Source organism: Quercus suber, unplaced genomic scaffold (assembly GCF_002906115.3).
Source record: "Quercus suber isolate HL8 unplaced genomic scaffold, Cork oak 2.0 scaffold_40, whole genome shotgun sequence".
Classification (NCBI taxonomy): domain Eukaryota; kingdom Viridiplantae; phylum Streptophyta; class Magnoliopsida; order Fagales; family Fagaceae; genus Quercus; species Quercus suber.
Genome location: NW_027069505.1, coordinates 239751 through 262310, shown reverse-complemented (window position 1 = coordinate 262310; position 22560 = coordinate 239751). Strand labels below are relative to the sequence as shown.

The following is a 22560-nucleotide window of genomic DNA, read 5'->3' as shown; positions in this document are numbered from 1 at the left end:
TTCTCATGAGATGGAAGTGTATTTTTTAGTTAAGTAGCCACATAACTGAATCTTAAAAGGGGAACGTAAGGAACAACATCTATGGTACTGTACCTAAATTTTGTCTTTAACTAATAATGGTTCATGCCGCCAATTTTATTAATTAATCATATTTATTCTATTTTTTTTTTCTTTTTTGGACTTTTCTATAACATAGTTATGGAAGTTCATTTTCACGCCAATTCCACTCATAGTCAACAATCTTTTCTTCTTATATAATATTCTTATAAATTGAATCCCCTTATTTATACTAAGAAAATGAAATGTTCATGATTATGAAGAAACAACACACTAGTCACCACTTAATTACAATGCATTTTTCTTAAAAAAAAAATCTTTCCTCCTTTTATTTTTAAAAGATGGTATTGATTTTCCCCCCTTTTTATAAAGATATAATTAATGATGGTTAACACCACCAATTTTATTAATTAATTATACTTATTCTCTTTGTTTTCTTCTTTCGGACTTTTTGAAGACGTGGTTATGGAAGTTCATTTTCGCGCTAATTTCACTCTTGTCCAACAATCTCTTTCTTAACACACGCACCAAAAAAAAAAAAAAAAAAAAAAAAATCTTCCCTGGCTCCCTCCCCTTGTAATATGCTTGTAAGATCAAATCCCCTTATTTATAATTAGAAGAATAAATGTTCATGATTGTGAAGAAATCACGAAATAGTCGCTATTTAATTATAATGACTAATATATATAAATGTACATATGATTTTCTTAGTTCTCTTTCTCTTTTTTTTAATGAGGATATAAGTAATGGTTGTTAGGGCCGTCAATCTTATTAACTAATCGTATTTATTTTTTGTTTTTCTTTTTTCTTTTTGTTCTCTCTCTTTTTAATGAAGATATAACTAATGGTTGTTAGCACCGCCAATTTTATTAATTAATCATATTTATTCTCTTTTGTTTTTCTCTTTTGAACTTTTCCTTGACGTGGTTATGGAAGTTTATTTTCGCGCCAATTCCACTCATGTTCATCGACCTTTTCTTCTGATGATATGCTTAGAAGAGCATCTGATCCTCTTATTTACACTTTGAAAAAGAAATGTTCATAATTATCAAGAAAAATTTATAACACAATTCAAATCATACACACAAATATATATTTTTTCCAAGAAAGTTAAATAAGGGGAACACCATAAGTTTCGCACATCATAAGTTTCAAATTGCTGAACACCAAGAACAGCTCTAGTGCATAAATAAAAAGTTCCAAACAGGCAAACACTAAGAACAACTCTAATGCATAAATAAAATAAAGTTCTAGATAGGCAAAAACACCAAGAACAACTCTAATACATCAATGAGTTAATCCATCAGCTCCAAAGGCTCATCCTTTACAACAGCAATTATGGCCTTCTTGTCTGGTAATGCTGGAAGTGCAGCCTGTTCTTGCATCTCAGCCTTGTCTTTCTCTTCAACCTCCTTAGAAGCCATTGTTGCATCTCTCTCTTCATCCTCCACGGAATCCACTTTTGCATCCTCATCTTCAACCTCCTCGGAATCCTTTTTTGCTTTCTTAGACACATTCTTTTGCTTGGGACGATTTTTCCTTGGTGGTAAATCAAAGGACACAGGCACTACAGTAAGCGCATCACCCACATGGACAAGACGCAGATTTTTCCTCCTGTATTTGGCTATTTGTCTTTTTCTCTTCTCAGCCCTACTTTCATCCTTGTAATGAGTTCCCACGTGAGCTGCAAATAGTTGTGATGTATTGAACACAGACTTGCATTTTGGGCATGTGTATGGACCATATTTCTTGCAAGGGAGGCTGTGAATGCGGCCGCCATCTTCAGTTTCATTATCATCACCATCATCAGAATCATCAGAAGCAGCATTTGTTGTATCAACTAACTGGTTTTGCGAAATGGTATGATTTGGTGGTTGGTTTTCCTTGGGATCTTGATCCATTGTGTTTGGCACATATGAATTCAGTGGTTCAGCATCAAGAACCTCTTTGACTTTGCCCTTATGATCAGAATGTTCATCTTCTTCAATAAGCTGGAGTGTAGCTTTCCTTGGTTGGTTTTGAAAATTATAACTAGGGTTATAGAATTGATTTTGCACATTGCTACCAAAAACTGATTGGTTTTGCATAAGGCTAGGATTATTGAAGCTAGGGTTTTGGTATTGGTTAAATTTCTGACTATGACTTTGATAATAACTGGGGTGTTGGTATTGAAAAGGGTTTCGAAAATGATTACCCTGAGGGTCCCTCTCAGTGATCAATGGATGATTCACCTGCTGCTGGTTGGACATAGGCAAACGATTCAGGCTTTGGAAGCTGTTGGGTTGTTGACCTTGGATGTGGATTTGATCATTTGGATTTGGAGGGCTGAAAAAACGATCCCTAGTTGAGTTTGCAGTGAGAAGTTGAGTTGTCCTATACTCAGTGATACTCATCTCAGACTGATGAACAACAGGAGCTTGGTTTTGGACTGGAAAATAGTCAACAACACTATGGACTTGTACCCTTTGTGGCGTCACATAGGTTCTTCTCACTTCAGTCACTGTTGGACACAGACCAAGTTGGCCAAAACCCAGTTGGCCTAGACCATTAGTACTTGGCTGATTCACAAGAGAAATCATCTCATGTTGACCCAGACCAAGTTGGCCATGACCCAGTTGGCCTAGGCTATTAGTACTAGGCCGATTCACATGGGGAACCATTTCATTTTGACCCAGACCAAGTTGGCCTAGACCAGGAGCACTCGGCTGGTTCACATGGGAAGTGAACTCACGGTTTTGGTGTAGCCCAACGGAGGGGTTATTAGCATTATTGGTACCACCCATTAGCTGATGAGAGCTAAAGAGTCCACCACCTTGCTGCACACGGTTATTGAGGCCAAAATTCGATTGTTGTGAAAACATTTGGCCATGATCAATGGAATTGTTTTGAAAGCCTAAACCAATTTGGTTAGACTGGGAACAATTGAAGTGCATCGACATGGTTGGAAGTGAGAGAGAGAGATAGAGAGAAGGAAAGGAAATTCAGGGTTGGCAAGGATGGTGAAAGGGCTAGCCAGTTGTGATGTACATTGGGTTAATGGACTCCCTTTTATAAAGAGGAGTGATACCTTTTTGAGGGATAGAAGTTTCACTAGGCCTTGCCATGTTAGTAAGACCACGTTAAAAAGTGCATATTTGACTAGCGAATAAGGCCAAAAAATGTTCATTGCTTCTTCAATGAGCGTATCTGGCCTTTTGAGAATAGATGGCAAGTAGTAATTGCACATTTCGAATGCCTAGCTTTTAACGCCCATGCATGGGTTGACATTGGCTTTTTGTGAGATTTAATGAGTGTATCCTCAAAGAGGTGAGAAAGTAATTAATTTTATTAATGAGTACCATGTAAATTAAAGGACTAAGGGTATAAGTAAAGATGCATTTTATATGTTAAAAAAAAAAATTTTAAAATCTTTTTCATAAAATAGAGTCAATTTATATAGTACTCTTATAATTTTTTTTTGATATGCTTGCTTTGAATTTGTTTGCATAAAGTGCGAATAAATCATTCACAAATATATGCCAATAGTTTTGTAGTGTAATGGTATAGTTTGCATTTTTTATTAGAAGAATTAAGGTTTGAATTTACCATCTTTTAGTATTGTAACTATCAAAATATTAAAAAAAATTGTTGAAATATATATTTGAAGAATATTTAATGTAATTCATAATTAAACATTTATTATTCCTTAACAAGGATACTTGTTAACAAGACTCCATAATTAAATGCTTTAATTGCATTTAATTGTAGCATAATGTTTGGCACTAAGCCTCATTTATAAGAGCTCTAATGGGATTCTACTAAAAGAAAAAAAGAGCTCTAAATTTGTACCACTTTAATATATTGTCACTTGATCTACTAGTGTTGAGGTAATTGTGCAATTATTAGTAGAACAAAGTTTAGTTCCAAACTAATTTGAAACTCTCTTCCAACCCATTATGTGGCGGTTTATAAGACTCTATATATATATATATATATAATTTTAAAAAGTTACATATTCATTTAAAAACTCATATAACTAAAACTACACATAAACGGTATTTTCGACCGTCATGTAATTGGTTTGAGGAAGATAACTTTAAATTGATTTAGAGTTAAACTTTCTCATTATCAGTTATCAGTAGGTCTAGAATCAATATTTTATGACCTGTATTGATGCTTTTTGTACAGAGGCGTTGCAGGCTTTATAACAAATACAAGTTTTACTAACCTTTCTTTGGGCATGAGGATTAGTTGTTTTGGACTTTTCAGTTATCAATTTACCCTATACAAATTAAATTGTTTCTAATATATAGAGCAATCCTAGCATGCAATGTCACTTGGTTTTAGGCCAACTTTTTGCAGAGTTACCATGGTAAGTGCTGGGATAGCTGGTACACTTCCATCTAGGATGACCACGATTCAACTATAGAAAGCTTGAATGACTAACTCTAAGGCTAGTTAGTCTAAAGTCTAAACTAATAACTGAGTAGAAACTTAACAAAAGGATGAGTAAGTTAATCCATTTGTATCAAATGTTTCAAATTAAATTTTAATCTCAATCTCATTTTATGTTTAACGTCCTCATATTTGAAATTATTTACAACCCATTTGAAACTAATGTAAATTTGCTTAGAATTCCAAAACTTATTTTAGTTTAATAAAAACTTTAATGAAAATTTTAGGACAAATTAAATTTAAACCTATAGTTTACAGGTAGTTTCAAATCAAACCCCACACTTTTTAAAGTTTCAAGTTAAACCCTACAGTACTTTAGAAAACATTCAAATTCAAATTATTCACCTATTTACAGTGACACCGTTAATGGAAATTATTTAAACAAACAATTTTATATGATTAGTTCACACATGTACATTATTTATGGACATTATTTCAATCCAACCAACATGACATCATTGTTTAAGCATGAAAAAAAGGATTTATGACTTGGATTTAAATGTTTTCGAAAATGTAGGATTTAATTGAAACTTTTGAAAGCAAAAGGTTTAATTTGATCAAACTACTCTTAAATTAATTATGAGATTTAAATCGTAATTTACCCAAAAATTTATTGTAATACTATGTGGGGTTTTAACCTATGGTGTCCGCTTCTGATAATCGCTCTTTATCATCAGATCAAGACACTAACTGGTTTTTGGTATAGGCGGAGATTGAACTCCAGATCTCTTATTCAACTATAGAGACTTTACCAGTTAAACTAACTGAAACTCACAAATGTTTCAAAAAACTAATTGTGCATTTTATAGATTTTCATAATGATATAACTTTTAATAATTTCTTTGCAAAATGCAATCACCATTTAAAAATTTATTATGTAATAATAACAAAAATTACGTTAAGAATTAGTAAGTATATAAATAGGTCAATAAACCATCTTATTTTTCTTACTAAAAATTAAAATGAAGCAATCCAATTTTGCATAGTCTACCAAATAATATCCTATGCATTTTTTTTTCTATAAAAAAATGACAAATATTAAACAAAGAAAATCCATATAGTGTTAAATTTAGTATAGTTATTTCGTATCAGGATTATTATACTAGACCTACATCTTTATTATAATATATGAAAATATAATACATCAATGAGTGGCAATAGATCGTTTGTTTTATACCTCAAAATTAAATGATATGTATATTTTAAATTCTTTATCGTAATAATTGTAGATATTTAAAAAAGTCTAATCTATAATCTCTAATTCTAAATTACTATAGTCATGTAAAATTTTGCAATTATGCAATGCGTTTTCTAGGATAATAACTGAATAATTCTTAATTGTTGTTTTAAAAAATAATGCTATAGACACAACAAATTTAGCAGTTTTTTTTTTTTTTTTTTCCACTTAGGTGGTAGATTGTAATTGAGCAATGTTAGGGACACAAAAAGTCTACAACTTTTGCCACAACTCACCATGTGACAATTTGTGAGTTGTGAAGGTGTAGACTCACAATTAGGGATGGCAATTTTGCTCCGGCCCGCTTAACCCACCCCTCCTCCGCTTCTCCTCGTGCGGGTTTTTCCCGCCCCGCAAAGGTGATGGGATAAGATTTTAGCCCCGCACCACCGGGCGGGGCGGGAATGGGTTTAGACTTTTTAGACCTGCCCTGCCCCCACCTGAGTTGCTAAGGATTATACTTGTAAATTTTTTATACCCTAAAACCCTAATGTTTAAATAACATATCAATATTAGCTTTTTTTATTCTACCCAATGTTGTTCTCTGTCTTTACTTTATTATGTGTTATAATATGAGTTTTTTTTTTTTTTTTTGTGTGTGATTGTCTTGTTAAACGATTGGATATATTATTCAATTTTTTTTCTAAAAATTGATTTGATTTTTAGGTTTCATTAAAAAAACTGTACTAATTGTAAGATAAATTAACAAAAAGTAGAGTTTTATGGGGTGGGGCGGGACTTCACGGGGTCCCAAGGGGTGGGGATGGGGTGAGAAAGTTTTTCCCGTCATGCGGGGCGAGGCAGGGACAAAGATCCCATCCTTCGGCCTCGCCCCGCCCCATTGCCATCCCTACTCACAATTTTACCTCCACCACTCATAAATCATCACGTGACAGATTATGATAAAAGTTATGAATTTTTTTGTATACCTAGGATTTTCATTGTAGTTAATACAATGTCACTTTTATTTACACTAATCACATCTTACCATTTTAATAGTTGTAAAATTTGTTGTGTATTTAAATTTATTGTGGTATTAAATGCACTGTGTGTGTTTGCGTGCACAAATTCAAATTAAATTAGGCTTTCTATTATTTAATGACTTATTAAATGTACTTTAAAATAATTTATTTGTTCACTAACTCAGTGATCATGTAATTATAGCCTTATAGGCCCTATGACAATAAATGTAGCCATCTATGGAAACTTTGCTACTGTTACAATTGCACTTGCAGTATATGGAGCTTGTTATATATGGTAAGTAATCAAGAGGCACATAAAAGAATTTATAGAAATATATTGATGCCATATTCCAATGGAATTAAGGCTCTGGTTATAGGTTTCATCTTTCATGAGATAAGAACCATTTCATTTTGGTAGATCTTTTATTATTCTTATTACTTTTTGAGGTCAAAACGATATTTTGGTAAGTCTTTTATGAAAGCATTAATCATGTGCCATTAATTTTTTTTAATGTTTCATGTGCCATTATTAATATTTCATAAAACATATTCAATATCTTTTTATTTTTTTGAAAGACATATTTGATATCTTTGCCTGCAATATTAGTTATATGGAAAACCAATTTATATTATAACTTGGAAATTCCCTCTTTGTATTAAATGAGAAGTGTCTCATGCATCAATATATGCATCTCCCATTTATAGTACGTGGGTCATACAAAATTGTGGGGAACATCAATTATAAAAAGGAGGGTTTGAAAATTGACATACTATAAAAAGGAGGATGCAATGTTAAATGTCGATAATTATTGGTATTAAATGTATCATAGCCTCATGAGTCATGCCCATAGTTACGAATTAAAAATTGCTTCATATTGAATCATTGATACTAGGTCATGCCATCTTGTTTCATTTCTTCAATCTTCTTTACAAAAAGATACTTTTTAGGGAAAACTTTATTAGGTGGATAGAATTAAAATTAACATCTTTTCGTTTTCAAAATTCTCATCTTTTTTTTTTTTGGATAATTCAATATATATACATACAACAATATCTATGAGAGAAGAAATTTGAATATGATTTTCCTCATAAAGGAGAGCAGGCAATATGATTGAATTATAAGGATAGTCTCTTATTCTTATTTTCAAAAGTTGATGGAAATTAATCCTATTTCACAAAAAAATACGACTAGCATCCACATTGGAACACGGATTAACCAACACCCATATCCAAATATATATAAGTTCCTTTTTTTACCTGAGATATTTGTCCTTTTTTATTTAATAATAAACCATGATAGCACTTTGTCAAGAAAACATTTGCATTGTTTCATTGATTTAGTTTGCTCTCAGATGTTAGCGCAGCATAAATATTATATAGGTCCAATATTGCACCTTTTGGAAATTGGAACCATTTTGGATATATTAAAGTAATTACTTTAATAATTCAGCAAACTACCTTCTTTTAACAATGTTAAAGTAGTTATTTTTTGTGTATTGGTGGGTGATAGATTAGACTCATTTCCTATTAGGTGTAGTCAAACTCAGAAGTCAGAACCAGTTTCGTCTAGCATGAGAAGGAGCACATTCAAATTTAATACAATTTCATTGTTAACAATAAAAAAAAAAAATTACCAATTGATTCTCAAAAAAAAAAAAAAACCAAAAATTTAAGTTATTAGAATGAATTTAATTATTTAACCAATATTTAAGGGTAAAATATTACAAACCTAACCCCAAAGACATATAACTGGGGTTCAAAACAAACTGAGGTTCCGAATTACATCTGTGCTCAAGGATTAAATACATCTTGATTCCTCCTATACAACAAAAAAGTACATAGTCTAACAAACGAGAATCACAGAATCCTTGCCACCTCTAATACTCTTGCTGCTTCCAGGAAGAACATGTGCACTGAAATATAATAGGGTGAGTTGCGAAGCCCATTAAGGTTTTAAGCTCCATGGGCCTTTAATAAGAATGCATGTAAATCAAATATTTTATGAATATGCCAGCTTTGATAAAATAGCCTTCATAATGTTCTTATTGTTCGTAAAATAAATTACAAGCTCTTAGATGAAAATACTTCATTTTCCTTTCATATAATAATAAAAAGACATAATAAGGAACATAAACATAATTCAGTAATCTTACCTTTGAATAGACTATAAAATACCTTATCATAACTTCTCATAAGACTTATAACACATTCAACATACATTTCTTATTATCATACTTTTCTTACAATTTCCAAATAGCTTAATAGCTCATTTATATACATATTAGTTAGTCCAATTGTAAATCTGTCACAACTTTGAGAGGCTTCGAGCACAGAGTGTCAGGCATCCAGCATTCCCCACAATGCTAGATAATTTCGGAATCATATCATAATACATACTTTCAACCATGGGGGTAGGTTGACATCCTCCACAAGTTGGCTGTTACCAACAACGGAGGGTACAACAGAGTCAGTCCCACTTTTAATGGCAAATCAGAATCTCCATGGAAATACCAATACTAGAACTCCTATTGGTTGAGTTCAGATCATAACAATGGAATAACTGAAAACTATATTTTTCTGATAACTTTTCTTTTACATAAATGTTTCACAACAGTAGCATATCCATTTCATTTTTAAATATTGTGTTTGTGAAATAAATAATGTCATCAGTATGCTAAAATTATTATGTATATAAGATTGAACAACTCACGAACACATATTTTACCTAAATCATGCTTATATGTAATATCTTTAATTAAAAGTTTTAATGCATAATACATTTTTAAACAATCTTTATACTTATCAAAAGCACATGTCACAAATCCCTTACTTGAAAACAGAAGACGCAAGAGATTGTACAAAAGGAGCTCAAGTGTCCGTGTTCTCGTTCTCGCCGCCTAAATGAAAAACCAAAACATATTACTGACAAACTCTTCCTAAGTATTTAAACTTATATCTCAATCACAATCTAACTCTCAAACTCAAGAAAATCCTTACTTCCCATCACACAAGGTTCCCCAAAGCACATGATGCAATCATCAAACACATTATGTTACCAAACCATAGAGAAACCAAGGCATAAAATTTATATATGATCCAAACATACCAAAGGATGAGCATATTAAATTATAGCTCAAAACATTCACCCTAGCTTCAAAATTAAATCTACAAACTCAGAGTTATCCTACACTGTTCACTACTCATTTCAGCAGCAAAATCCCCATTTGTAAAATACGAATGGGCTATCCACACACATCCAAATGTCATGAAATTTTACAAAGCTACTCCCCTGTATGTCTAATATAAACCATAAAAATTTCGGAATCAAAGCATAAAAAAATGATTTATTAAAAATCATACAAGGAAGCATGCTCAAATTTGTGAGACCACTTAGAAATTAAACCACCATTTTTCTACTCGCCCAAATGCTGTGAGACCACTTCTATAACAACCATGTGTGTCTTAGAATTCATAAAAATACTCCTAACATCTTAATTCACAGAATATGATTTAATACATATTTTTCTTGTTGTAAACCCCAAATCTATCATAGTGACAACTTCAGCACAAGTTTTTACAAATTCATCAACTAATAGCAATTCATTTCATTTGGGTCTTTTTATACCTATAATATACATATTAAAATACCTTAATAAGCATCCAATAGACCACAATATCATCAAACTTTCAAATTACTAAAACAGAAATCACAAGTTTAGCTTCTAAAATCAGAACAGAGAGGATAAAGAAGGGAAAATAAACAAAACAATCACACTATCAAGATACCCACAATCAGTTGAAGTTTTATTTACTTACCCACAATTTTTGAATCTGAAACTTTAGGGCTAATTGTTTAATTTCTTCTTTAGAGTGAGATTTGTGGTTTCGGTGGGAGAGTGAGAGAGAGAGATGTTGCCATGTAAGAAGGGAAGAAGAAAGAAGAAAAGAAATAAGCAAATGAAAGAGGAACAAAGATGTTTCTGGTTCAGCAAAGTAGATAAGGGAGGATTAAGACTTTGTGGAGGCACATGTAATGCTAAAAAAAAAAAAAAAGGGGGTTGGGGAGTCAACCTTTAACTTTTAAAAATTTACTTTCCCTCTCTTATAAGCTTATATTTCTAGAAAGGCCCAAACAATAATATAACTTTGCATATATATCCTTACCTTTATAAACTTCTTTCTACAACATTAAAAGAGCATAAATCTTCTATAATATCACAATATCAAAGTTTTATGCACTAAAAGTAATGAAGATAATAACATGCATATAAACCCATAAAATTAATTATGTAATTAGGCTGGGGTGTTACACCCCCCCCCCCTCCTCCCTCTCTCCTCTTTCTCTCTTCCTAAAACTACATTTTTTCTTGGAAATTTTGATGCTTTGCTGCCTAATTGCATTGAGAAAATGTATTCAGGTGCTTTTCAATTACTGCAACTTCAAGAAGACATCTGGCGCCAATTTAAAATGGATGGTAGTGCCCCTGAAAATGATGGTGAATCACATGTATGCCCGAATAAAGACACATTGATGAATTTGTTATGGAAATTGAATGTAGTCGATGTTAAAGTAACTCTAATACATGTGTGCCAAATGGTAAGTTTCTCTGTTTCCTCCAATTAACTAAAACTTGTTCATGTTCGCTTTTTGTTCTTTCCTACTAATAAGTAGTTATTCATATGGAAGGCCATTCTCATGAATTTTAAATTTTGTTGCAGGTGCTAAGGGAAAACGAAATTAGGAAGGAAGAACTTAAAGATACTATAGCATAATGAAAAATGGTGAGTAATCTTCCAGGGTTTTTAAATTGCTGTTGATCATCTTGCTTGGTAGTGCCTATGTCATTTATTTTTTTCTCCCCGTTAATATGGTTAATGCTTGGGAAAAAATGCTCATAGTATATATTTCTAAAACTTTATATTGCAGACAAAACTAGTTGAAAATTTGAAACTTGATTCATTTTAACAGAGTAGCACCACATCAATGTCTTTGAAAATTCTATGTGCAAATATAGCTTGTTGAGACTTGAAATTAGATCCCTGAGTTGATTTCAAATTATTATAAAGCTTTGTTGAGTTGAATAAAAAGTTGCCAAATAATTTTTGGTTTTTGGTATCTTACCTTAATATGTTCATTATTTGGATTTTCCATGGTAGTATAAGCATCCTAAGAATTGAGGGTGTTCTCTCCAGGTTACTAGTCTTCACAGGTTCTGCTGGAACTATTAGTTCCCCCCCCCCCCCTCCCTCTCTCTTCTTTCTCTCTTCCTAAAACTACATTTTTTCTTGGAAATTTTTATGCTTTGCTGCCTAATTGCATTGAGAAAATGTATTCAGGTGCTTTTCAATTACTGCAACTTCAAGAAGACATCTGGCGCCAATTTAAAATGGATGGTAGTGCCCCTGAAAATGATGTTGAATCACATGTATGCCCGAATAAAGACACATTGATGAATTTGTTATGGAAATTGAATGTAGTCGATGTTAAAGTAACTCTAATACATGTGTGCCAAATGGTAAGTTTCTCTGTTTCCTCCAATTAACTAAAACTTGTTCATGTTCGCTTTTTGTTCTTTCCTACTAATAAGTAGTTATTCATATGGAAGGCCATTCTCATGAATTTTAAATTTTGTTGCAGGTGCTAAGGGAAAACCAAATTAGGAAGGAAGAACTTAAAGATACTATAGCATAATGAAAAATGGTGAGTAATCTTCCAGGGTTTTTAAATTGCTGTTGATCATCTTGCTTGGTAGTGCCTATGTCATTTATTTTTTTCTCCCCGTTAATATGGTTAATGCTTGGGAAAAAATGCTCATAGTATATATTTCTAAAACTTTATATTGCAGATAAAACTAGTTGAAAATTTGAAACTTGATTCATTTTAACAGAGTAGCACCACATCAATGTCTTTGAAAATTCTATGTGCAAATATAGCTTGTTGAGACTTGAAATTAGATCCCTGAGTTGATTTCAAATTATTATAAAGCTTTGTTGAGTTGAATAAAAAGTTGCCAAATAATTTTTGGTTTTTGGTATCTTACCTTAATATGTTCATTATTTGGATTTTCCATGGTAGTATAAGCATCCTAAGAATTGAGGGTGTTCTCTCCAGGTTACTAGTCTTCACAGGTTCTGCTGGAACTATTAGTGTTGCATATCATTCTCCCCATGTTACTCTTGATGATGGTTATGTGGCTCATTTTCTAGGGCAGTCGTCTTCTGTTGGTGTCTCTAGGTCAGTAGCATTCACTACAAAAAAACATGGCTTGTTTCAACCCACTTTTTTCAAAGGTTCACTAAAAATGGTTGAAACAAAAGCTAAAAACTGGAACGCTAATTAAAATCTGATTAATCTTGTTACAGTAGTCATTAAAACCCTTGAAATAAACTAAAAAACTAAAATCCCGTTAATTGCTGCCTCTAAATTTTTACATTTTTCAATGAAATTCTAACACAACCCTTAATAAAAGATATCCAAATGTTTCAACCCTCAAAATAAAAGTCTAATTATTTAATAACTGTTGTCAGAAATTTTAATTTGAATTTGATTCGCATTCCAAAATTTGGAAATATTGAGCTTTCATTCATACTCATTTGTTGAGTTTTTATGCTTGCATTTTTTTCTTCTAGGTTTTGAAGAAAGACATGGATGTATATCAGCTCCAGTGGTATGTTTTGTCTGTTTAGGGCCCTTGCATGTTTGCATAAGCAGGTAAGATACTCCTACAATTGTACATTTAGAAAGTCTCAAAAAATGCCTAGCTGTAAAGGTCTTCTTTTTGTAATTGCATTGAGTGGTTCATAGAGATGTAAGCTTGGGAACTTCATCTTCTCTTGGAAGCTAAATAAAGGCTATCTCATTGATTTCAATCTTGCCATGGTTAAATTGCTTATCCTGCTAGTGCTGCCATACTAATGTGAATTTTTTAAAGCAATCATTTCACTGAATTAAAGCTAAACATCAAAATAGCTGATGGTGTTTCTGTCTTCATTTTTCTTTTTCACAGGATTTGCAAAGCAAGTACACTATTGCAAGTAAGCTCTGCCATTTTAATCCTTATAAGTTGTCCTACATGAATCTTTGTCCACTGTATGAGTAATTTCTCTTGTTGGCTACTTAGTTATGTTCTTGAGTTCCACTGTATGAGTCAGCTTATTATCTCTAAATGACTATATTTTATTGCTATTTTGTTCCTTGGTTAACTGTGTTTGTTAGTTATACTCAATTATCATAAATATTTAGTTTCTTCAAAATTTCTCTCCTTAATTGGCCAATTCATGCATCTGTGCAGGTAATCAAAAGCAAATCATAATGTTTCTATTAATCAAGTCATAATGGTTGAGGGCAAAGCTTGGTCTAGGACAGCAATTCTGAACAGGCCTTGGTTCTCAATTGTCTTAGTACTGCAATAGTGCGTCTGTCTTTTACTAGATATTCTTTTGTTACTTTGTGTGCGTGTTTGTGTTTTTGGCTATTGGGTTGGCACCCAATTTGTAAAGATTGGCTCAGTTGAAAGATTTGTTTTCTGGGTCTTTGTTTTTATGGTGTTTGGTTGAGAATCATTATGTTTAATTGGGTTTACTCCAATTGTGTAATATCCTGTATCTATGTTGTTATATACACTCCATTTGGTTCAATTGAAAACATTATTTGGGTTATTGTTTTTATGGTGTTTAAATTGACAACTATTATCATGCATAGTTATATGGCTTGAGTTTGCTCCGAGTAAACCTAGAGACACAATCAAATTCACAACTGGTTGAGGTGGCAAATTATGATTTATACATTACAACTTGCAAACTCAATTGTTGTGAACAAAGTTGTGGACTTTATTTTGCAAGTAGACTTATTGTTTCTCTCTCTACTCTCTAGTGTTAATTTGTAGTATTTTTTTTTTTTTTTTTTTTGTGTGTATATATATATTTTGTGCATGATTATGGTTTTATTAAAAAAAAAAAAAAAAAATCTTATTTTGAGGGTCGAGAGACCCCTTAAATAACCTTTTTTCATCAAGGGTTGTAAATGTATAACTTTTAAACCTTGGTAAAAAGTTATTTAAGGGTCTCTTGACCCTCAAAATAAGATAGAGCACTTGTTTTGAGGGCCACGAAGGCCTTCAAAATTTCATTTTCGACGGTACAAGTTTCGAAGGTTATCAAGGTTAATTGGACTCTTAAAATAAATTTTCTCAAGGTTTTTTAATACCTTTTTCAAGGGGTTTGACCCTTGAAAAAAGTCAGATTTGTTGTAGTGATTGGAGGTTCCATGAATCTGAGAATTTATAGCCAACTACTTTGGGCTAGTGTTACCACTCTACTTCCCTGCAAATATCTTGGTTCAAATTTTTAATATCAGTTTTCCATTAACGCTTCAGGTCAATATCAATGCATAATTGCTTTTTCAAAATTGGATAGATTTAATGCGTTTGTACAATTTATCAGAATGATACATTTGACATGGCTCAACATCAGTGTATTTACACCTCAAAATGTTCTGGTGCACCATCTCCTTTTTAAGAAACAATATCGTTAAGGTTCTAGACTTCGATGCTCGGTAACCTATTATAAGGGCTTCATTATTTGAAACCTGCTACTGACTATGTCAACTCTTGATTGCTGAATTTTGGATTTCTATGAACTTTTTAATTGTAGAGTTTTCAGATTTTTCCCTATACTCAAATATCAATCCATATGCCTGAAGCTTTATTATCTTTGAGTGTGAAACTTGTGCATGAATGTGGCTAAGTTACATTTGTTAATATTTGTGATGGCATTGGTAGCTAATCTAGCTTGCTATCAGTTTAATTAGATATGGCCATATGGGACTAGGGGATGAATAAACCGTGTGATACATTAAAAAAAAAAAAGATAATAAGTGAAGTTTGATTAAATCGTAATTTTCTTGGGCCAGGTTGTCGGATGCTTTAGCTCTTAAATATTAGTTATTTAATCTACCGACTTCTATTGAACAATGGTATCTGGTTGTCTTCATTCTTTTTAGTTTTTATCAAAATGGTGGGGTGCTACATTATGCATGATGATAATACCGGTTTTTTTCCAAAAATAAAATTTTTATATAAAAAAAACTGCTTACAGAAGCATTATGCACTATTTTCTGTTTGCTTTCAGTACTTAAGTTTTGATGTGTGATTAGTGTGCTGTCCAAATTCAGACTGAACTATAATTAGAAATTAGACTCCCAATAGGGTTAAGTTAGAGACATAATGACAATGGCAGTTAATAGAAAAATATTCTCATGGGACAAATCCCGTTAAACATCATAGAATTTCTCTTCTTAATTTGATTTAATTTGATAGTTAAGGATGAGAAATTTAAATCTTATATGTTTTAGTTAATTTAGTGCAAATTGATCTACAAGACTCTTGACAAAATTGGTATTCTTTGAGGAAATGTACAATATTATTTTATACAATAGGAATGGTTTATATATATATATATATATTCTAGACTACATTTGTGGTTACTAAGATTGTTGTCATAACTCACAAGTTATGATTTTATTACTTATATGAATGGAAAAAAAAAAATTTGGATGAAAAATTATATAGAGTTATATCAAGCTATTGCCACTATATGGGTTTTTTTATTTTTATTTTATTTTTATTTTTTTATAATAAAAAGGTAGGATTGTGGGGGGAAGTCATTTTCCACTTAGCAAGGTATACCACGTGATTCCCTCATTAGCCTATGGCCCTAATGACTAGGGGTGTGCATGAGTTTGGTTGAGAGGATTTTTTGACCCAACCCACCATGGTGGGTCAAAAAAAATTCAACCCAACCCAACCCATAACATAAGTCCAACTCAACCCACATGGATCGGTTTGGGTCGGGTTGAACCTATGAGTTTGACAAATTATTTATTTATTTATTATTAAATTGAGTAAAAAAAATATAAATATTAATATATTAAAAAAACCTAAAGATTAGTATCAATGTAACTCTTTAAAGGCAAACAACACTAATGACTAAACAACAATAGTAATTTATTAAAGTTTGTGTGAACTAATTGGCTTTTATATAGGATCGGAAGAACTGGTTATTTTAAAAAATTTATTAATTATATAATATTATATATATATATATATATATATTAAATTAGTATTAGTAGAAGGAACAGAGGAAGTGCTGCTTTACAGNAGGTTCACTAAAAATGGTTGAAACAAAAGCTAAAAACTGGAACGCTAATTAAAATCTGATTAATCTTGTTACAGTAGTCATTAAAACCCTTGAAATAAACTAAAAAACTAAAATCCCGTTAATTGCTGCCTCTAAATTTTTACATTTTTCAATGAAATTCTAACACAACCCTTAATAAAAGATATCCAAATGTTTCAACCCTCAAAATAAAAGTCTCTCTCTCACAAACTCAGAAATTAGAAAACCAATTTTCGAATAAAGTCTTTACTCACTCTCTCAGAAAACCCATTTTCATTTTATTCACTAAATGAGAACTCCTAGAAAATTCTCTCTCTCTCTCTCTCTCTCTCTCTCTCAATCGGAGCTCATCTCATCTCCGACGATAGGTTGAGGCGCGGTGGTTGGCGATCCTAAAAAAAAATCTTATTTTGAGGGTCGAGAGACCCCTTAAATAACCTTTTTTCATCAAGGGTTGTAAATGTATAACTTTTAAACCTTGGTAAAAAGTTATTTAAGGGTCTCTTGACCCTCAAAATAAGATAGAGCACTTGTTTTGAGGGCCACGAAGGCCTTCAAAATTTCATTTTCGACGGTACAAGTTTCGAAGGTTATCAAGGTTAATTGGACTCTTAAAATAAATTTTCTCAAGGTTTTTTAATACCTTTTTCAAGGGGTTTGACCCTTGAAAAAAGTCAGATTTGTTGTAGTGATTGGAGGTTCCATGAATCTGAGAATTTATAGCCAACTACTTTGGGCTAGTGTTACCACTCTACTTCCCTGCAAATATCTTGGTTCAAATTTTTAATATCAGTTTTCCATTAACGCTTCAGGTCAATATCAATGCATAATTGCTTTTTCAAAATTGGATAGATTTAATGCGTTTGTACAATTTATCAGAATGATACATTTGACATGGCTCAACATCAGTGTATTTACACCTCAAAATGTTCTGGTGCACCATCTCCTTTTTAAGAAACAATATCGTTAAGGTTCTAGACTTCGATGCTCGGTAACCTATTATAAGGGCTTCATTATTTGAAACCTGCTACTGACTATGTCAACTCTTGATTGCTGAATTTTGGATTTCTATGAACTTTTTAATTGTAGAGTTTTCAGATTTTTCCCTATACTCAAATATCAATCCATATGCCTGAAGCTTTATTATCTTTGAGTGTGAAACTTGTGCATGAATGTGGCTAAGTTACATTTGTTAATATTTGTGATGGCATTGGTAGCTAATCTAGCTTGCTATCAGTTTAATTAGATATGGCCATATGGGACTAGGGGATGAATAAACCGTGTGATACATTAAAAAAAAAAAAGATAATAAGTGAAGTTTGATTAAATCGTAATTTTCTTGGGCCAGGTTGTCGGATGCTTTAGCTCTTAAATATTAGTTATTTAATCTACCGACTTCTATTGAACAATGGTATCTGGTTGTCTTCATTCTTTTTAGTTTTTATCAAAATGGTGGGGTGCTACATTATGCATGATGATAATACCGGTTTTTTTCCAAAAATAAAATTTTTATATAAAAAAAACTGCTTACAGAAGCATTATGCACTATTTTCTGTTTGCTTTCAGTACTTAAGTTTTGATGTGTGATTAGTGTGCTGTCCAAATTCAGACTGAACTATAATTAGAAATTAGACTCCCAATAGGGTTAAGTTAGAGACATAATGACAATGGCAGTTAATAGAAAAATATTCTCATGGGACAAATCCCGTTAAACATCATAGAATTTCTCTTCTTAATTTGATTTAATTTGATAGTTAAGGATGAGAATATTAAATCTTATATGTTTTAGTTAATTTAGTGCAAATTGATCTACAAGACTCTTGACAAAATTGGATATTCTTTGAGGAAATGTACAATATTATTTTATACAATAGGAATGGTTTATATATATATATATATATATATGTATATTCTAGACTACATTTGTGGTTACTAAGATTTTTGTCATAACTCACAAGTTATGATTTTATTACTTATATGAATGGAAAAAAAAAATTGGATGAAAAATGATATAGAGTTATATCAAGCTATTGCCACTTTATGGGTTTTTTTTTTTTTTTTTAATAAATTATTTTTTATAATAAAAAGGTAGGATTGTGGGGGAAGTCATTTTCCACTTAGCAAGGTATACCACATGATTCCCTCGTTAGGCTATGGCCCTAATGACTAGGGGTGTGCATGGGTCGGGTTGAGATGATTTTTTGACCCAACCCACCATGATGGGTCAAAAAAAATTCGACCCAACCCAACCCATAACATAAGTCCAACCCAACCCACATGGATCGGTTTGGTCGGGTTGAACCCATGGTTTGACAAATTATTTATTTATTTATTATTAAATTGAGTAGAAAAAAATATAAATATTAATATATTAAAAAAACCTAAAGATTAGTATCAATGTAACTCCTTAAAGGCAAACAACACTTGTGGGGCCTGTTGGTTAAAAAGATATAGTAATCCTCAGAAGTGGGCTCAGGGCCCAACGGCCCAATCCGAGGACGCTTAGTTATCCGAGGATAGCCTAAAAAAGTTTTATTATTATTAAATGGATAATATAGGAGAAAGGAGTGGATATTGTATACAGCGGCACAACGTACGTCCGAGGACGCCAAAGTCCGAGGTGAATGTAACTTTCGTTTTATTGAGGAGACTCCGCAAAGTTGTATCTGAACTGGAAATTGGGTATAGACCTAAGGGGAAGTCGGGGAAGGTATCAAATATCTTCCAAGGCCATCACTTCCACATTAAATGCTTTCCAGCTAACCCTCTGGCCGCATTAATGTGGAGGTGATACCTGAATAGTGACTAAGCAGCTTTATGGCCACTGAGCAGAACGTTCCGGTAGGTGCTGGATGGGACAGAAAGGAGCTCCCACGATAAGAACTACACGTGTACAATGGAAACGGAGGGGAGAACGGAGTATATAAGATATAAACGAATGAAATTGGGAGAGGGCTTTTGAAGAAAAAAAGAGAAAAGAAAAGAGAGACGGACTGAGAGAAAGCCGAGGAGAGTTTTTCTCAAGGAATGAACCTAAAGTATCCATTGTTACTTGATGAGTATAACATTTCCTGTCATACAGCACTAATTCTTGTACCCATGCTCTAAAAATTTATTGTTTGGGCTTGTTGGGCTGAAAACCCATTCATACTCGGGTCAAATCCAATTGAGTCCCTACAACACTAATGAAAACAACAAGTAATTTATTAAAGTTTGTGTAAACTAATTGGTTTTTATATAGGATCGGAAGAACTGATTATTTTAAAATTTTTTTTAATTTATAATATTATATATATTATATAAATTAGTATTAGTAGAAGGAACAGAGGAAGTGCTGCTCTACTGCTGATTTTTTTTTAAATTATTAAATATATGATATATAATATATATTTATATATATATATATATATTATATATATAAGTGCCCACAACTGATTTTAAAAAAAAATTATTAAATATATAATATATTTTAAATATATATTAAATATGAGTGGGTTGGGTCGGGTTTGTAATTTTATGACCCAAACAACCCGACCCGCTATAAAAATTTTTTTTTTTTTTTTTTGTTAACCCAACTCAACCCAACCCACCAAGCCTTAAAAACCGACCCAACCCGGCAGGTCAGGTTTGGCGGGTCGAGTTTCATTGTTTGAATTTGTGGCCTGACACGTATAGGTTGACACTTTTAAGAGCTCTGTAGGGATGTGTAGATAGTCTTTTCATTTTTGATTTATAAGCTAACGCGCTATGCTGCATAGATTTCCATCATCTTATTTTTGTAGTCTTCATTGTGTAGGTTTTCCTAAAGCAGCATCTTAAAATGTTGTCTTTGACTCCAATTTTGCCGATGAAGGTTAGTTTTCTGTTTTTGTCTTGTCCGTTATGGACCAAGCCAATTGTATTGTTTCCTGTGCTGTGATTATTCTATTAGCGGCATGTTGTTACATTTCGTGAACAAGGAATGATTGGGGGGACAGGTACCAGTAATGTAGCCTAAGTTTGAAGCAATTTATTGCTTATATGATATGAGTGATAATTTCTAACACTGGTGGCTAAGAGGCAAAGCTAATAACAAGACACATTCTNAGCAGTTATATAAGGCGGAACTAATATACCATGCATAAATTGAACCTGTTTCCTTTATGACCCTTTTTTCTTTACAGGGCATCAGTTATGCTAAGCTTGCTAATCTGCCTCCTATTGTGGGTCTATGTGAGTATATGTATATCCTTTTTTCAACTTCTTCTATACCTGAATTTAAAGCATATATTGTTCTATTGTTTGTAACTCACTCCTCTTTCTTTTGTTGGTTTTACACAAAGATTCTAGCTTTGTCCCTCCACTTGTGTATGCTGTTCTTGGGAGTTCTAGGGACCTAGCAGTAGGACCTGTTTCCATTGCTTCTCTTATACTAGGATCCTTGCTTAGGTAAGAAGTGTCTGCAAGCAAAGACCCCCTCTTCTTCTTTAATTTTATTCGGTTATATATACAGATTGCTATTTTTTTTCCTAAGTGATATATTTCTAAAAACCACAGTTTGGATATTGTGTTGACAACTTCTGCTGGTATCATGGATCATGAAGAGGCTAGGAGAAAGAATGTTGGTGGTAAAGTGCTTGGATTTTTTTACTAGGCTTAATTTCAAGAGTGTGTGAGTGTATTTTTGGGTGTATTTCCAACTCGGTTAATATAGGATGGTTCTATGTTTCATTCGATGTGTGTGTGTGTGAGTGGCAATTTGTGCACCCACATTTTATGAAGACTGTAATGTTGCCTTTCATTTGCTCTTAGCCTCTCACCTTTAGATAGACTTCAAATTTGATTATTGTTCAATCGGGTTATATGAATCACAATTTACTACAATTTTTATGGCTTTGATCATTGAAGTATCCACTTGGTCTTGTCATTGCATAAATCAATTATGTCATCTTTTTCCTCTAAGAAACTCCTTATTAGGTTTGTACTTCCAGTAAAGTAAATATTGATAGATACAATTTGTTGTTTTATTGAATATGAATTGAGTAGCAAAGAACCATTTAATTTTCCTTACTCTAATAGCAAGTTTGTAAGATGCTAATTTTGTATTAATTTTTTCCCAAGATTAATTTTTGTTGGTTTAAATCACACCTCAATTGTTGGTTTGTATTTGTTGGGAACTTGTTTTTTATTTCTTCATGCAATTTGGGCAGGAATTTGTGATTTAGCAAGTAAAAAAAAAAGGGAAAAAAAATTGTCTATAGCCGCGTTTTTATAAACGTGGCTATAGACAAAACCTATTTAGGCGCCTGCAGCCCTGTTTCTAAATGTAGCCCAAAGATGGACTATAGCTGCGTTTTAAAAATGCGGCTATAGGTTTTAGCCTATAGCCACATTTTAGAAAACGCGGCCCAAAGCAGGTCTATAGTCGCGTTTTTTTTAAAATGCAACTATAAGCCTCAACCTATAGGGGGTGGAAAAATGCAGCTATAGGGGGACACGTAGTCGTGTTAAAAAAACACGGCTATAGACTCTGCAGGGGGCTATTGTTGCGCAGTAAAAGCCGTGTTTGTATAGAAAACGCGGCTATAGCCTATAGTTGCATTTTTAGGGTTTATAGCTGCGTTTTTTTGCAGTAAATAGACAAAGTAATGCAGCTATAGGGGGTGGAAAAACGCAGCTATAAGGGTACCAGTAGCCGCATTAAAAAAAGGAGGC

General features: G+C 32.5%; 2 long non-coding RNA genes across 2 annotated transcripts; one reads left to right on the top strand and one right to left on the bottom strand.

The window, feature by feature from the left end:
- Positions 1–8343: 8343 nt before the first annotated feature.
- On the bottom strand, positions 8344–10713 carry LOC136066592 (uncharacterized). The gene is made up of 3 exons (XR_010628080.1): positions 10507–10713; positions 9521–9587; positions 8344–8603 (listed from the first exon to the last, which is right to left on the bottom strand). It is a non-coding gene; the product is annotated as an uncharacterized LOC136066592 (long non-coding RNA).
- Positions 10714–17619: 6906 nt separating this feature from the next.
- On the top strand, positions 17620–21294 carry LOC136066607 (uncharacterized). Its single transcript, XR_010628129.1, has 3 exons — positions 17620–17831; positions 21030–21078; positions 21189–21294. It is a non-coding gene; the product is annotated as an uncharacterized LOC136066607 (long non-coding RNA).
- The last annotated feature ends 1266 nt before the right edge of the window (positions 21295–22560 follow it).